Below are 19,120 nucleotides of genomic sequence, written 5' to 3'. Positions count from 1 at the left end.
TTAAAGTTACTAGAAAACTGGTAGAGGAACCTACTTGGCTTTGAGGCCGTGATGGCTACGGTAAATATTGAAAAAGAAATTGAGGCTTTTGCTAACAGCAATAGAGATCTATTGGTAAGAGGTAGCACTTGAGTTGTGTAGGAAGTAACATTTGAGTAGAACTTTTAATTGCCATGGGAATTCCAAGAGGTGACGGAAGAAGAACAACATTCCAAGCTCAGGGGACAGACTGCAAAGCTCCAAGGAGGAGGCAATTGAATGTTGTGTGTGGGGAATGGCAAGTAAGCCCATTTGGTTAGAATAGAGTGTGTTGATTATGCTGGTAAACTTTAGTTAATAGCAAGGATTTTGCAAACCAAAACTCTATATGGTAGAGCTAAACATGATGACTCAGTAGAGAGCAGTTAATTGTTTATCTTAATTAAAATGGATCCTTAAATAGATATCAGAAAGTCATATAGAGCACCATCTTACTCAAGTGAGCTAGCTGTGATATGCTACACCACAGTTTTGGCCTTTTGCCACAATATATTTCAAAGATAGTATCATTAAATGCATTGTTATAATGTGAATTGCATCGTTTGATAGAAATAATTCTAGGATAAGGGGTTGCCTTCCTTATCAGAGGTGATGTTATGAATACATCTAGAGATGATAAAAATTTGTACAAAATTTATTTCATTTAAAATTCTTTTAAAATGGCTTTTGAAATGAATAAACATTTTAGAGTATCCCTAGGAATCTTAGTTGTGTAATTGTGAGAGTTTGGAGGACAAATCACGATTCTAATTTTTTTGTTTTTCCATGTCACTCTTCTACTACCACTAAAGTTAGTAAGTCAGTCAAAAACCAGGCAGTTATTAAGTCCTTACTCTTTTTCTAAGAGGCACTTTGCTCAGCGCCTGGAAAAAAAAGGAAAATCAAACAAATGCCAAAAAAAAGTCCAGTTCTCAGAGCCTATGTTCTAATGGAGGAGAGAACATGTAAATATCTTGGCAAATACAAGGTATGTATATACAATACATAACATAAATATGCATGTATATCTAATAGATACATGTCATATGTACATATTATAAGTACATAAATATACACATATTTGTATGATCACATATGCTTGTGTGTGCATATACATATGTATATGTAGGTGTGTCTCAGTCATTAAAAACAATGAGCCTGAAATTAGGAAGATCTGAATTCAAATCCAGTCTCAGACACTTATTAGCTATGTGACTCTGGGCAAGTCACTTAAGCTCTGCACAATGATCCAATGGATTCACTGAAGAAGAAAATGACAAACCAAGTATCCTTGCCAAGAAAATTCTATGGATAGGTATAGCCCATGGGGTCATGAAGAGTTTAACAGGAGTGATCAACAATACATGCATCTCTCTCTTTCTCTCTCCTCTCTCTCTCTCTCAAATATATATATATATATATACATATATATATTATATATATATATATATACACACACACACATAAAATATAAGTGAGTAATGTGAATGGAGGAGTCATTATCATTTGGGAATGGGGGAGATGAGGAAATCCATCAGAAAGAGACAGAATTTAAATGGAGTTTTTAAAGAAGCCAAGTGAACTAAGAGATGGAGATGAGGAAGAAGAACATTCCATGTAAGGGAAATAGGCAGGGCAAAGGCACAAAGATGAAGTGTTACATTCAAACAATTATAAGTAGTAATGAGCAGATGGATTTTAGAGTGTGTAATGGGGAAAAATGTGTAAGAAGACTGGAAAGATAGAAAGGGACCAGGTTCTAAATAGATTTCAATGACAACCAGATAAACAGAGGAATTTATATTTCATTGTGGAGGTAATGGTTAATGTTGGAACTTTGGGTGTGTGTGTGTGACTTGATCAGACTCAAATCAGTCACCTTGGTAACTGAGTGAGGGAAGAACTGATAGAGGAGGACTTGAGACAAGGAATTTGACTTACTTGTGATTCCAATGGTTCAAAGAAACTGATGGTGAGGAAACTCCTTCCACCAATACTTGTTGGCAAATGTTCTGAAAATTGTTGTCTCAGAGAGTAATCTGGGGCAGAGGAATTCTTCCACTTGCTACTCTGAGATTATAAAGCCAGTATGTATCAGAGAAATGACTGGAACTCTGGTCCTTCTGACTTCCAGGTTAGCTTTCCTTCTACTTTATGCCCTGTTGTCTTTAATAATAATACTTGATGAGAATAAAAATAAACAACTGATTTTTTGTAGAACTTTGTGGTTTGCAAATTGTCTCACCAGCACTGTCTTATTTGTTTGTCATCACGATTTTGTGAGGTCTTATATTATTATCCTCATTTTGCAAGACAGAACACTGAAGTTCAATGGGATTGTGATGCATACCCTTGGTCACATAGTTAATAAGTGGTCAAGGCAGGATTCGAACTCAGGTGTTTTTCATTTCATGTCCAAGACTTTCTATATCACTCTGTTGTTTTTGATTGAGATCTATTAAACAAGTAAATTATGAATGATTTCATGCTTCCCTTTGTTTCATTCATCATAAGGTCTAGGGCACTAGATTTAAATGTTTTTTCCAAATTACATGTTGATGCAATTTTTAGTAATTTTTTCTGATATTTTGCCATTCATATTTTCTCCCTTCCTCTTCCTTTCCTCTGTCTCCAAGAAGGCAGGCAATATGATATAGATTATACATTTATTACCATACAATATATATTTCCATGTTCATCATGTTGTAAAAGAAGACATATACCACTTACTCTAGAGAAAAAATTAACAGAGGAAATAAAGTGCAGAATGGTATGCTTCCATTAGATTTCAGACTCTGTCAGTTCCTTCTATGGCAGTAGATTTTTTTTTGTTATGAGTCCCTTGGAGTTGTCATATATACTTGCATTACTGATAATAGTTAGATCATTCAGTTGGTCATCATATATCATTTTTTTGCTTGTACAATATTGTCTTGGTTCTGTCCACTTCATTTTGCACCACATCATAAAAGTCTTTTCAGGTTTTTTTTTGTGATCATCTTGTTTGTAGGACCAGATGTGTGATTTCACTGATGATGAAGATGGAGATGAAGATGGAGAACTCTCAGATGAGCTTCTACCAATGTAGGTTGGCATTTTCTCTGTAACTTTTTATAAACATAGGAAGTTGATCAAAGTACTCAGAATTGAATGACTTGCCCCGGGTCACCCATCTAATATCTGTCAAAGGCTTGACTTGAACCCAGATCTTCCAGATTTCCATATTGGAGGCCAGCTCTCTGACAATTCTACCATTCAGTGATTGATCTATATGGACTTTAAATTCCCTCATCTCTCAGATTCAATATTTATGAATTTAAGTGAAGACATGGGATGGGATCTCTTTTTAATCCATGCAATGCTACAGAGGTAATTACCTTCTCAACTTGTTACCTTCCCCACTGTGAAGATATACTATTTAGTTTTTACCCCATTCAATAATGCCTTTTACAGCATCCATTATCCTAGACTCTATTTGACCTCTTTTAGTGATGAGAGAGCTCACTCTTTCTCAAAGTAACCATTCTCCTACTGAATAGTTCTAGTTACTAGAGAGTTCTTAGAGATCTCACAAGATCCTTCTCTTTTAATAGAAAGCAACTGCCAATTTCAGTCATAGGAAATGCATAGCATGTTTCATACAAATCACAAGATCAGATTTTTGTTGGTCCTACCATTACCTCACTTCATAAACTCCCTGGAGCATTGCCAGCCATAGCTGTCATTTTGAAAGACATCTTGTGAAAATCTATTGTCTTGTACATAACAGCATGAGTTTTTAAACAGGGTTACCTCTGTTGAGCTAAGGGCATACCAGACTCCATTCTTTAAATTGAGCTTTGGTTTGTTTGGTTACCAGGAAGCTATTGGATGTGCTGATTTTATTTTGGCTCAGGGTATAATGAGATCATTCACAGTCTATTTGTTGACAATTCCTCCATGTTCACACGGAGATGCTGGAGGAAGAGCACTTCCCAGAGAGAGGGAATCTAAACTCTGGGATGTTGTTGCTGTTTAATTGTTGCAGATGTGTCCAACTCTTCATGACCCCATTTGAAGTTTTCTTGGCAAAGATACTAGAGTAGTTTGCCATTTCCTTCTCTAGCTTATTTTAAAAATGAGGAAACTGAGGCAAACAAGGTTAAGTGACTTACCTAGTGTCACCTAGCTAGTAAGTGTCTGAGGTCAGATTTAAATGGTGAAAATTAGCCTTTCTGATTTCAAGTCCAGCACTCTACTACACTACCTAGCTTCCCATAATCTCTTGCATATTCTCCTCTGTTTCTGTGGTCTTCATATTTCATTATCTCCTACCTCTGCACATTTGTCCAAGCCATCACTCATGCTTGCAATGCCCTTTCTTCTTGACACTAGCCTTGTAAGTATTTGTAAAGTGCTTACTTAGTGCAGTGCCTGACACATAGTTGACAATGAATTTTTATTCCCTTTCCTTATTCCTTTTCCTGACCTAACCTGATAAGTTGTGTGAGTGAGCCCTCAGTTCAATTTAATTTTTTTTTATTGTGGCTGCTGCCTCATTTATTTTTGAGTGTTCTGAGATTTCAGTTAAAAAGATTTATAGAAGTATTAACTCTATTAATTGAAAACATCAGAGCATATAGTAAGTGATATATTTTGGATTCCCCATCCCTTAATTGTTCCATTGCTTGAGTCACTTAAAACTAAAACTCTGTCAAGATTTTTCTTCCTTTTGGGCTCTTGTCTTCTAGTCTTTTAATCTCATGACAGATGCCTTCTGTTAATCAGTCCCCAACTGCCTTCTAGATTGGCCATTTCCCAAGCAATGTCCAGTTGTTGGGAATTGGGCAACTTTCACTACTCCCCCAAATCATTCCCATTCTCAAGGTACAACTGCAATGATATGTCCTAGAAGTTTCTGTGATCTACTTTTCCCCCTTCTCTAGCACCGTGTACCTCTTCTGTACTTACCATGTATTACCTTGTATTGTCAACGTCTGTGTCCCCATCTGAGATTTCTTATTCTAAGCTCCAGAGAGGTTGTCATCTTTATATTTCTATAGTGCAAAGCAGAGCCTTGCCAGAGTAGGGCCTTGGTAAAAATTTGCAGAAAAAGTTAAAATATCGTATATGGTGGAAACATGGGGAAATATTGTATACCTTTCCAATTTTATTTCATATTATTCTACTTCATGCTTTCTGCATTTTAATAAAACTAGATTAGCCTAGTGCTTTATCCACTGTGCTATATAGCTGATTGATTAGCTGGTTGTAGTATTTTGTACTCAAAGAGGATCAAAATGATCTCATTGGTTATATTTTTGACTCAGGAATTAGTTGGATTTAAGTGAGGCACAGATGTACAAAGCCATCAGCCTTACTCTTTCTTCCAGAATCATACAAGTTCATTGGCAAGAGAAAGTCAGGAAGACTGGAGATGGCCCAGGAGGTAGATGATGAGACCTGTTTGACAAATTACTCATGGGTCGATGAACCAGGATGAGAGAAATGATTCTGGGATTACAGGAGGGTCAAACTGACAGACTGACAGACATACAAGTAGAGTCCTCTTGCTGATCAGAGACAAAGTTTAATGATTTGGGATACATTCTAATAGATAAAATGATGTAGGCTAAGGGATCAGGTAAGTGTCAGTAGTTCTAAACAGGGTTTTCAATGGGATAAAAATCACAGCTAAATATATAACCATCTAACAGAGTTTCTCATAGAATTCTTGCATCGGTAATTTCTTGGAAGCACATTTAGTATTTGGGGAGGAATTGGATTAAGTCATCATGCTGGGGAGGGCAAGCTATGTGTCTGACTACTTTTAAACTATGGCTGTGATTTTACTGGAGCATACTCTCAATACGGGGGGCTACAGGTAGCAGATGACCTTGGCATCTTCAATGTCTGACTAAGCTCTCGGCCCTCCACAGTGCCTGCTTTGGCTGTTTTCTCAAATGTAGGAACAAGTTGTTCTCATCTGCCACTTCTGCCAAAAGAAGTCTTCACATGCCCAGAGTAAATACCGCCCCCAACAACTATATGTGTCAAAGGAAGGACTTAAAATCCAGGTCTTTCTGACACCAAGCTCAGTTTTCTATCCATTATGCCATTCTGATTCTCTGACTATAATTTCATAATCATAGAGATAATTATGTCATAGAGAACAATTTTCAGTAATTTGTCTCTCTAAAATTCAGTGCGGAGTTGGTTTCAGGTTTAATGATTCTTTAACACAGGGATCTGTTCACTATTCCAGAGTGTAAGGACTATAGACTTTTTCCCCCCAGGCCTATGATTACTATCTTGAATTATATCTTGGGACTGTGACCTCTGAAGAAAAGAAAACATCTATTGATTTTACACTTCTGTTGCTGGAGAAAGCAATCTATAGAGTGATTTAGCTTGGTTTTTGGGAAGTAAATTAATACAGATATCTTGTAGGAAAAGCAACAAATTGCTTTGTCTCCAGCTCACTGGATGACCTTGGTCAAGTCATTTTTATTCTTCTGAGTCTTAGTTTTCTTATAAGTGAAATTACATTAAGTATAGAACACCTTTTAATTGAGAAGGTTAATTTTATAATATTCTTAGACTGTAAATTTTAGAAGTTATAGTTTGCATAGATATCTATCTCAATAATATTGACATAAATGTTTAAATTGATACTGGCTGATATTTTTCACTAACTTTACCTATAAAGGATAATTGATTTTTTTATTTAATTCATATGTTAACACAATAAAGAGATAATGGGGTTTAGTGAATGGACATAGACTTAAGAACTGAATTCAAATCCTGCTTCAGATATTCAGATATATTCAGATAGAATCTGGAGTAAGGAAGACCCGATGCCAAGTCCAACCTTGGATATTTATGAACTCGGTTACCATGGACAACTCATTTCACTTCCATCAACTTCAGTTTCTTCAACTGTAAAATGGGGATTATAGTGCTATCTACCTCACTGGCTCCTACAAGGGTCAAGTAGGTTAATGTATAAAGCAAGCTTTGCAAACCTTAAAAATGGTATATTTAAGTCAGCTCTAATTATCGGTGGTGTGTGTGTCTTTGGGCAAATTACTTAACTCTGAGTCTCAGGAAACTTTTTTTTTAGTTACCCCATCTTCATTTCCTTTTTTTTTTCATTTTCATTATCATTCAAAACACAATTCCATATTGGCCATTGTTATAAGAACATATTCATACATTGCTGAAACCCCAAAATAAAACCATAAATACACTGATGTGAAAGATGACTCCAACAGTTCTTTCTCTGGAGGCAGATAGCATTACCTGTCATAAGTCTTTCAGGATTGCCCCATATCATTGCATTGCTGAGAGTAGCCAGGTTTTCACAGATGATCATCGTCCAATATTGTTGTTATTGTGTATAATATTCTCCCAGTTCTGCTTATTTTGCTCTGCATCAGTTCCTGCAGATCTTTCCAGTTTTTTTTTCTGAAATCATCTTGCTTATCATTTCTAATAGCACAATAATATTCCATTACCAACATAAACCACAATTTGTTTAGCCATTCCCCAATTGATGGACATCCCCTCAATTTCCAATTCTTTGCCACCATAAAAGAGCAGCTTTTTTTTCTATTATCTCTTTGTGATACAGACCCAGTGGTAGTATTACCTAATGAAAGGGTACACACAGTTTTATAGCTCTTTGGGTATAGTTCCAAATTGCCCTCTAGAATGCTAAGGAAACTTTTCAAAGACCATAAGTTATAGATGAGAGATAGTTATATGAAATATAATACAATAAACATTTATTAAGCACCTACTACATTCCACGTGCAAAGCTCAGCATTGGGGATACAAATAAGATCGAATAGAGGAAGGAAACACACAAAAGGAAATGGGAAGGGAGTGTGAAGAAAACCAGTATAGGATATCTCATACAGGGAAATCATATTCTGTGGAACTAAATCCAAGAAGGGCTTCAAATGGAAAGTGGAGAGTGAGCTAGGAATTCCCTTCCTTCCCACAATAAAGGACAGTTTTGAGAGGAGTTTAATGTTCCACCTTTCAGTCTTCCAGAGGGTAGAGGAGAAGTGGGAGTTGGGAAGGAGTTATCTCCAGCTGACTTAAACAACATGATGATGATATTTCATGTGATCAGATTATGGTATGTGGGGGACCATGATCTGTGGCTTTGAAAATAAGCAGAATCATTCAGGTCCTTGAATTAATGTAAGTTTAATGAAGCCCAAGTGGTCCACCAAAATTCTTCCCAGGGACATATTGGGATATGGTTGTTGATGACCTTTTGCTCTCTTGACATTACAGTGAGGCATATGACCTGGAAGGTTTTAGGCAGCCAGGAAAGCTTCCATTATGGAGATATTCTAGTAGCTGGATGTCTGATTCATTGATATTAAGAGCTGCAGGTGAGGTAGTAACTTTTACCAAAGGCAATCAGCAAATATTTTACAGCATCTAGTCTTTTTTTCTTTTAAATCTTTACCTTCCGTCTTGGAGTCAAAACTGTGTATTGGCTCCAAGGCAGAAGAGTGGTAAGGGCTAGGCAATGGGGGTTAAGTGACTTGCCCAGGGTCACACAGCTTGGAAGTGTCTGAGGCCGGATTTGAACCTAGGACCTCCTGTCTCTAGGTCTGGCTCTCAGTCCACTGAGCTACCCAGCTGCCTCCTGCAGCATCTAGTCTTAAAGGGACTGAGAACACTGAGATGTGAAAGGGTCTTACCCAAGGTCAAACAGCTAATTGTGATAGAGGCAGAATTTGAACCCAAATATTCCTGATTTTCAGGTCAGCTACCCTATTTATTATTCCATAATGCCTTTCAGGAGACAAGAAGAGGTGAATGAAATCACAGTCTGTCACACAGGTTGCATATCTTGGACAGACAATACATTCGGACAAGTTGAGTCCAGGGTTGAATAGGAGGATCATCTGTTTAAGTGAGATGGATTGCCTTTGGGAATTTTTTAGATTAGCTATCTAGATACATATAAACACATGTTAACAAGCAAAATATAGATAGCATACATCCGTGGTTTCTCATAAAGACCTTTTGTTCTTTATTTTGTATTCTGAAATGTGTATTTGTTGATGATTAAGCTCATAATAAAAAAAGAAAACTTTAAAAATTTCAGAGTTTCTTTAATGACTTCAAAATTCCTATGAAAGCAAAGGCACATGTTACTGGTATTGTCTTATGGAGTGAGACATGGAATATAATAATCTCGGAAATATTAACATTGAATATTATGTAGAGGCCAATGGAGAGGTAATGGTGGGCATGAGCTTCAACATGAAACCAAAGGGGAATTCCAACGAAAAAGGATAGAAGATATTATGAAAGAATTAGATATTAGGGAGAGAAGATGGACTGGTCATTGAGATGAGAGTGATGGATAAATGGCAACTAGCCTGAGGACTCCAGTGGGAACCTTATGATATCAGGGGAAAATGAGGAATCAGAAAGTGGATGAAATGCTTGGTTTTTGTAATTGAGCAAAATTATTGGGATTAAAAACTTACCTACTGTAATATCACTGAAAGCATTCTTGGTACAGTTTTAGTAAGTGAATGTACAGTAGTTACTCATGGTTTAGAAGCTTTAACCTGCTCTATTTCAAACCTAGTCTGGTTTGCCCTTCCTTAGGCAGTCTAACTGATCTCTCTGATATAGGAGTGGATGAGGGTCACCATGTTGGTGCTGGACTTGCTGTGGACAATGAACTCCTTTAAAGCCACTGGAATTTGAAACTCTTAAATTTAAGCAATCCATTGGCATTAGCCTCCCCATTATCAGGAACTATAAGCATAACCCCCATACCAGGCAGGCCATAAGGTTTTAAATATAGCCAAAACATTTATTAATCATCTAGTATGTGCCAGATAATGTATTAAAAGTTGAGACTATAAATAAAAAAGAGAAATCCCTTATTATTAATGGACTTCAATATAATTGTTTCTTCCACTGACTCTATATTTTGAAAACTTTTTGTCCCACTTGTGTCTGTGGCAGAGTTTGAACCCTGAATTATTTCATAGGTGGGGGAGTTCACTCAGCCTGTGTAGGCTATTCATTCTGTATCTATAACTGATGGTTTTTGAGAGTTGCCTGAATCTCAGAGGGGTTAAGTGATTTGCTTAAAGCCATAGAGCTGACAATAATAAGAGATGACCTTTAAATCGTATTTTAAGATTTACAAAGTACTTTTTATGCACTGACCCACTTGATCCTTTCAATAATGAGCGAGGCGGGCGGTACTATCATCTCTCATTTAGAATTAATGAAATTGATACTGAAAGAAGTAAAATGACTTGTCTAAAGTCATAGAGCTCATAAGTTTCCAAGACAGGACTTGACCTCAGGTCTTCTTCCTGGCCCCTGCCCCAAGCTATTTGCCAGTAAGATTTTATTTGAACTTCACTCTTCTTAACCCCATTGCCTCTCCATTGTATTAACATATGAATTAAATGACAAAATCAACCAGTCACTATAAAGTTAGTGGAAAAATCTCCATTAGTTTCCATTTGTACATCTTTATCAATGTATCTATCTTACATACATATAATTTTGCCAACTAAAGCATCTCAAAGTTATAACCTAAGAATATTATAAAACAGATATTTTCTTTTAAAAGGTGTTCAATATTAGGTACATATTTTATTCACTTCACTTTGTTTTGCTTTGCAGATAGTGTGTTTTTTTTTTTAATTGAAAGTCTGTGGCAACCCTGAGTGGATCAAATCTATTGGCACCATTTTCGCAGTAGCATGGACTCATTACCTTTGTGTCACATTTTGGTAATTTTCACAATATTTCAAGCTTTTTCATTATTATTCCATCTGTTATGGTGAAATGTGATCATTTGATCTCTGATGTTATTACTGTAATTGATTCAGGTACCATGAACTATGCCCACATAAGAAAACAAACAATTGATAAGTATTGTATACTGTATGTATTCTGACTACTCCAATGACAAGCTTTTCCCTTCTCTCCCTTCTTCTCCTCAAGTTTCCCTATTCCCTGAGAAATTATAATATTGAAGAATATTAAGTAAACTTAGTTGATAAAGCAGAGGTAGGATTTGAGAAGATTGACTCCAATTTTGAAAGAAGTTCTACTGTGAGTAAAATGTTATCAAACAACATTGCATGGTACAGAAAAATCTTTCATGAAAGGAATAGTCAATCAATGCAGCAGACTTAATTTTTCTCTTATTTTAAGAAACTGCCACAGCCTCCCCAACCTTCAGCAATCACCACCCACATTAGTCAACAGCCATCAACTTGAATGTAAGACTCTACACTAGCAAAAAGATGATGACTTGCTGAATGCTCAGATGACTATTTAGCAATTTTTAGAAATAAAGTATTTTTTAATTAAGGTATGTACCTGGTTTTTTAAAAAAAACATAACGCTATTACACACTTAATAAACTACAATATGATGCAAACATAACTTTTATATGCACTGGGAAACAAAAAAAATCTTTGTGGCCCATTTTATTGCAATATTCACTTTATTATAGTGGCCTAGAATGGAATTTGCAATATCTCATAGGTATGCCTGTATTTGATATAATTTTGCCTAGGATAAAACTAAGACTGAGAGGGTTAAAATGACAAAAAAATCTGCCCAGTGATTAAGAGTCAAAGCAATTTGTTGGTTTCCTTATAGGAAGTCTATGTAATTTTGCATGTAATTGGGCATGGAGCTCTTTGATTATGTTGAAATCTATTTAAAAAGGTTAAATAGTTATAGATTAATCCTCTGTCCTAGTGACTGTACTGAATAATTTCTTCTCTCAGGGTGGAGTCAGGATGATGGGGTAAAGATAAGGACTCAACTAAGTCTTCCTAAATTCCTCTCCAAAGGACTTTTAAAATAACATCTCAAAATGAATTCTGGAGTGGCTGAACCAAGAAAAAAAGGTGGAGTAAAACAATTTTCCAGTACATAAAAACTTAGAATCTTGACAAGAAAGGTCTGTCTGACTAGGGTGAGAGTGAAGTACAGTTTAGTACAGATCTTACCAGCACAAGTCATTTCCAGCAAGTTAACACAGGACACAATGCCACAAGTCTACTTTAGGCCTTGGGGAGTGACTGACTTGGCAGCTGTGGCTTCTAGAATTTTCAGCCCACAAAAAGTAAGGGGAATTGGAAAACTGGTTAGAAGGATATTATAAGGGACCCTTTGCTGAGATGGAGGATAGGACTTTATTGCACTGTTTATGTATGGTACTGGGTCAGAATCTCAGGGTCAGGGGAAACACTAGCAGGAGTCAGGAACCTGGAAATAGTTTCAGGTCAGAAAAGAGTGATTGTGGTCACTCACAACCAAGACCATAGGTCAGGAGAGCAGTGACTACACTTCTCCTTAGATTAGGCTACTTCAAAAAATGAAAACTTATTGATCCATAGAATTATGGATCTGAAAACAGCAACATGCGAAACCTGAAGCTGTGGACAGTGTCTAACTTTTACATAAAATAAATCAAGAAATAAAATAGAGAAACGAGCAAACAACAAAATAATCATGATGATGATAGAGAAGATTAAAACACAAACTTGGAAGAAGATGACAGTGTCAAAATAGCTACATGGAAAGCCTCAAAATTTTTTTGAATTGGTCTTATGTATAAAACAGAATTCCTGGATGAGCCCCAAAAGGATTTTAAAATTCAAATAAGAGATATAGAGGAAAAATTGAAAAAATAAACATGATTTAGGTAAGAAAATCTTGAAAAAAGAATCAACAGCTTGGTAAAAGAGAATCTAGACATTATATTTCAAGAAATTAGGAAGGAAAACTACCCCGATATCCTAGATTTAGTGTGTAAAGTTGAAAAATCCACTCATTACCTCCTGAAAGATATTCCAAAATGAAAACTCCCAGGAATATTATTGCCAAATTTCAGAGCTCCTGGGTCAAGGAAAAAATGTTGCTAGCATCCAGAAAGAAATAACTCAAATATGATATAGCCACACTCAGGATCACATGCGATTAACAGTTTCTACATTAAAGGATCAGGGGGTTTGCAATATAATAATCCAAAGGACAGAGGAGCTAAGATGACAATCAAGAATAATTTACCTAGAAAAAAGCACATCTAATCAAAAGAAGGAATTAGAATAGGCAATAAAGAAAGAAAACTATCACTTATCACTCATTGCAGATGATATAATGCTATACTGGGAGAATCCAGAGATTCAACTAAACAAGTAGTCAAGATAATTAACAACTTTAGAAAAGTTGTAGAATATAGCATAAACCCACAGAAATCATCTATTTATTTGTATCTATTACCAAGAAATTCAAACAGTAAGAAGGAGAAAGAGAAATTCCATTTAAAAAGCTATACACAATATCTAATACTTGGGATCTACCTGTCAAAGAAAACTCAGGAACCATATGAATATATTTATAAAATACTTTCAATTCAAATAAAGTCAGATCTAAACAAGTGGAAAAATATTAATTGGGTGAATGAATATAATAAAATAATAATTCTACCTAAATTAGTTTAATTATTCAGAGCCCTACCAATCAAACTAAAAAAATAATCATTACATATTACATAAGAATCAGGAAAAACAAAAACAAACCATCTATGAAAAAAAAACTTCAAGAATATCAAGGGAATCAATGTAAAATTGTTAAAAATGTTAAAAAAGTTAAGGAAACTAGTCTAGCTATACCAGATACCAAAATGTATTACAAAATGGTAATCATCAAAATAATCTGGTACTAAGAAATAGTGATAGATCAGTGAAATAGATTATGTACACCATAGGCAATTGTGAATGGTTATGATTTGATAAAAGCAAAATTCTAATATTTTGGAGGAAGAACTCACTATTTTCCAAAAATGATGTGAAAACTGGAAATGAGTTTGTTAGAAATTAGATATAGACCAATTTCTTACACTGTATACCAAAATATAGTAAAAATGGGGACATAACTTAGGAAAAAAGGTTGATAATGAAAACAAATTAGAAGAGCATGTAGCATTTTACCTGTCAGAAATATGGATAAGGAAAGAATTTATGACCAAACAGATGGAATAGAGCATTACAGAATGTTAAAGTAATAATTCTGATTACATTAAATTAAAAAGGTTTGCACAAACAAAACCGATGCAGCCAAGATTTGAAAGAAAGCAAAAAACTGGGAACATTTTTTATAGCAAGTTTCTCTGATAAATGTCTCATTTCTCAAAGATATAGAAAACTGAGTCAAATTTATGAGTATAAGGTATTCTCCAATTGATAGCCAGTGAATAGGCACTTTGGAAAAGAAGAAATCAAAGTCATTTATAGTCACATGAAAAAATGCTCTAAATCACATTGCAATTGGAGGAATGCAAATTAAAAAAAAAACTTTGAGATACCACTTCCCTCCAAAATATTGGCTAATATGACAGAAAAAGAAAATGAGAAATGTTGGAGATGTTAGGACCCTAAGAGACTATTGGTAGAATTGTTGATTGATCCAACCATTCTGGAGAGCAATTTGTAACTATGCCCAAAGGGCTATAAAACTGTACATACCTTTTGACTCAGATATATCACTACTAGGTCAGTATCTCAAAGAGATAAAAAGCAAAAGGAAAAGGATTTATACATACAAAAATATTTATAGCAGCTATTTTTGTGGTGGCAAAGAATTGGAAATGGAAGGGATGCCCATCAATTGGGGAATGGCCAAAAAAAGTGCAGTATATTGTAGTGATGAAATTCTATTGTGCTACAAGAAATGACAATTAGAACACTTTCAGAAAAAATTTGGAAGACTTTTGTAAATTTATGCAGAACCAGGAAAACATTGTACTCCATAACAACAATATTGCATGATGACAAATTGGGAATAACTTAGTTATTCTCAGCAATATGATGATCCAAGATAATTCTATAGAATTTATGATAAAATATGCACTCCACTCCCCAGAGAAAGAACTGATGCAGGCTGAATCCAGATTGAAGCTTATTTTTTAACTTTCTTTTTCTTTTTTTTGTTTGTGTTTTCTTTCACAACATGACTAATTAGAAAATGGGTTTTGCATGACTGCATGTGTAAAACCTATATAGAATTTCTTGCCCTCTCATTGAGGAGAAAAGGGAGGGAGGGAGAAAATTTAGAACTCAAAATTTTAAGAAATGAATGTTAATTTTTAAATGTAATTGAAAATAATATTATTTTAAAAGTTATGTCTTTGTTAATATTCCTATTCCAGGGTGGTTAACTTCTTCAATTTTCAAGGATATTTTGAGAGCTATATTTGTAATATGGAGATTTGTCATCCATTTATTTATTGAAAGATAGCAATAGATCGACATATAATTCTAGCAAGAGGTCACATGTCTTACTGGGTATTTGGTAGGTGCTAAATTTCTGCAGCCTGCATAAATGTGTTCCATTTTCTTATACAATATTACACAATCTACAATGGTTAGTAAGTCTGTGTTCTTTATGCATAATCCTCTGGCAATTCCTGACTTTCATGACCTAAATCTGAATTATGATCATAACTCCCTCTGTTTCTATGAATTGATTGACATTACTTAGATATCTGTTTGATGAAGACAATAGTATGTTGTTGATGATAACAATAATTTAAAGTTAGATTTAGGCCAAAATATTTTAATATGGCTCCAGACAAAGTATAAAAAATCCAGAGGAAGTTGGACAAAATACCAAGAAAACTTTAAACCATGCCATGCAAGATTTAGGGGTGCATAGGGTCATAGGATCATAGACACAGGTTGGAAGGGAGATTAAAAATCATGTAGCCTGACCCCCTACTAAAACTGAGACCCAGAGAAGTTAAGGGGATTGGCCAACACCACACAATGATAAATTACTGAGTCACTTCTCCAATCCACATTTTGTGACTTTAAAGTCCCAGCTCTCTCTAGGACACCCAACTAAATTAGAAAATCAAGCCCAATGGAAACTTTATGAGCTACTTTTTTTTTGAGGAATCAGCAAATGTGATTCAGATTTCTGACAGAGAAGCAAGATAACCTTCTGCTGGAAGTGTTATCAACTCACATTGAACTGGGAATTACACTTTCATTATAATTGAATCATTTAGCATTTGAGTCTATGAGAAGGGACTGGAAGTGGTAATATGCTCCTCCCACCGACTGCTAACTTAGTAAAATAAGTGTGAAAATACAAATTTCCCTCTAATAACATTTCTTTTCCCAGACTTCTCAATCACTTCCTTTCTCACCTCCCTATTTATCACTCTCTTCTCTTGCTCTAGGTTGACTTTCTTCTTAACCTTAGTCCTAGTGATGGTTTTGACTTTGAACTTCCATCAGCATCAGGAAATGATGCTGGTCTCCTAGGCAAGGTTACCCAGAGGGCAATTGAGTTAGAAGCTGAATATGGTAGGTGCATTTAGTCTTAAATAGAAAGGAGGTCTCCACACTCAGGTTGCCCAGACTAGGAGCTAGCCACTTGCTAGAGCACTTTCTCTGTGTGCCCTTGGCTCCCAGCCTTTAAGTTCCTCTAAGCACTTGTGGTTTGGCATCTCCTGAAGAGATAGATTCCTGTCCACCACCCCTACTTCCAACATTTTTCCCACTGCACATTATTCTTGTTGCTTCTTCCTGTCCCATGGTAACATTTTAAAAACATCCAGTCACAGTGGGTCTGCTCTTGCTACCCATCCGTTGCCAGTTCTTTTCTTGGGATTGGTACTTCATCTGAAAGCACTGAGGAGCATCTGGGACAAAAGAGACCTGAGCGAACATTCTGTGGAGTTTTCTAGAACAAGGAGTAACAACAGCTGCAGGACTGGGTATTTTGTACTCTCACTCATTAAAAAGCAAATAGAAGGGCAGCTGGGTAGCTCAGTGGAGTGAGAGTCAGGCCTGGAGACAGGAGGTCCTGGGTTCAGACCCGGCCTCAGCCACTTCCCAGCTGTGTGACCCTGGGCAAGTCACTTGACCCCCATTGCCCACCCATGCCAATCTTCCACCTATGAGACAATACACCGAAGTACAAGGGTTAAAAAAAAAAGCAAATAGAAGCAATAAAATCTGAAGAATAAATAGTTAAGCAATTTAAGCAGAGGGAGAAAAAACAAAACCCCAACCCAACAATTTCTGATGAGAAAATTCCTTCAAAGCCTCTAAAAACCAGTTCTGTGAAGTAAATGATTCCTCCCCACATTCTAAAGATTAGGTAGTTATATTATGAGTTATAGCAAAGTGGCTTCTCTATAGCCATGCCTTGAGACATACCTAGGCAATCACTCTAACTTACTAAAGATGCAGGCTTAGAATACTATGTAAGTGTATCCTTTGGGATTCACAGCACTGTTTTCTCATAGAAAAATAGATATCTATTATAGTGAGCCATGTGTTGTCACTTCTAACCATACCTGGAGGCAGGGGGCACGTCTGAACATTGGATCTGACTACGGCCTAGATGTGAGAGTTTCCATGATGTGAACTGAAACTTTCTGAGTTGGGAAAATTGGGAAGACCACTGTCCCTGATCAAAGAGGGATCTGCAGCAAAAGTAGCCAGGAGACAATCCAACAAGTGTTTACTAAGTGCTTTCTAATTTGTCTCTTGATGTGACATTAGAGATTAAAAATAAATTAAAAAAGACAAATAATTTTATATAATATATATATATATATATATATACATTATAGACAAAATAAAAAATTTGCCCTCAATGAACTTACACTTACTGGGTGTCATTTGGAAGACACAAAGTTTGAATGAATATCCAAATAAGAAGTTCCAGTAGTTCTTAGAAAAAATATGTTGAAAAGATGGTTTAAAGCTATGTTCTCAGTTAGACAGAAAGGCCTAGTAATGGGGAAAAGAGGTTGGGCTTGACCCAAGCACATAATTTAAGACAATTTGCCACATCAGTCTCCTGTGTATACTTGTCAGTTTTTATGTCTGGGCTTGTGAGTCTGGCTTTGAATGATCTTCAGTTGGACTGCTCTCTAATCCTTTGGGCAGCATGTGCTTGGAGAAAATGGCCATCTCTTAGCAGGGCAGAAAACAGCATTACCAGGCTAACCCACAGAAGCCCATATTTCATTTGCAATGAAAAATGACAAATGAGCAAACAGCATACTGTTACACTAGGAATTAAATGAAGCAGAAAAACAACGTTTATAGGGAATTCATTTTTAATCTTGAATGTGATGCTTGAGTAAAAAGCAAGTTTATTAGTGGGAGGCAAGGTGGTTCATTGAGGCTTTTGTAGAGATTCTGAAAAAACTTCTGGATATTTTCAACGACTTTAGACATCATGATAGTGGTTCTTTTTTCCAGTTAGTTATGCTTCCAAATTATGGACTTTCCTTTACATACATACATACATACATATATATATATATATATGCATCATGATAGTTATTCTTAAAAGGAGAAGGAAAGAAATGAGAAGGAAGAGAGAGGAAAAGATAAAGAGGGAAACATCCAGAGACATATAGAAATAGAAAGGGGAGGGCAAGGTAATGAAGAGGAAGGGGGAGAAGGAAGAGAGGGTAAGTGAGAGCTAGACAGATAGAAGCAGAGACATTCAGACAAGAAAGGAGGGATGGAGAGAAACAGAGAGAAAGACAAGTTAATCAACCAATAGTTAGAAGAGGAAAAGGGAAGAGGAAGGGGATCAAAGAGGATTTGTATAATGTGTGTATATAAGAGAAAGAGGTTTCCTAAGAAAGAATGAATAATAGCTGGCATAGATATGAATGCATGTATATGTATACAATGAGAAAATCCTGCTCCATTTGGGTTGTCTTTAAGGTTGAATAAAGGAGTTAAAAAGAGATTCTAGGTCAGAGATGCTGAGTGAAGAAGGTGCTTTCTTGGGATGGAGGAAGGGAAATTCACTTGCTATTGGCTAGTTTCATGTACATATTATTTTAAATCTGTTATTGACAATTTGGATGCTGCCTGTAATCATAAAAAGATCCCAAAACTCTTTCCCTCCTTTGCCAGAAAATTTGCCTTAGACAAAAGTGATAATTCTAGGCAAGGACCGTTTCATTTCAGAGAACCAGAAAAAAAGCTTAAAATCTGAGTTCTGATGAAATGTCTTTGTTTTATTTAAGATGTTAATAGTCACGATTAGAACACAT

The sequence above is a fragment of the Gracilinanus agilis genome, chromosome 3 (assembly GCF_016433145.1).
Source record: "Gracilinanus agilis isolate LMUSP501 chromosome 3, AgileGrace, whole genome shotgun sequence".
Taxonomy (NCBI): domain Eukaryota; kingdom Metazoa; phylum Chordata; class Mammalia; order Didelphimorphia; family Didelphidae; genus Gracilinanus; species Gracilinanus agilis.
This window is presented reverse-complemented; position numbering follows the sequence as displayed.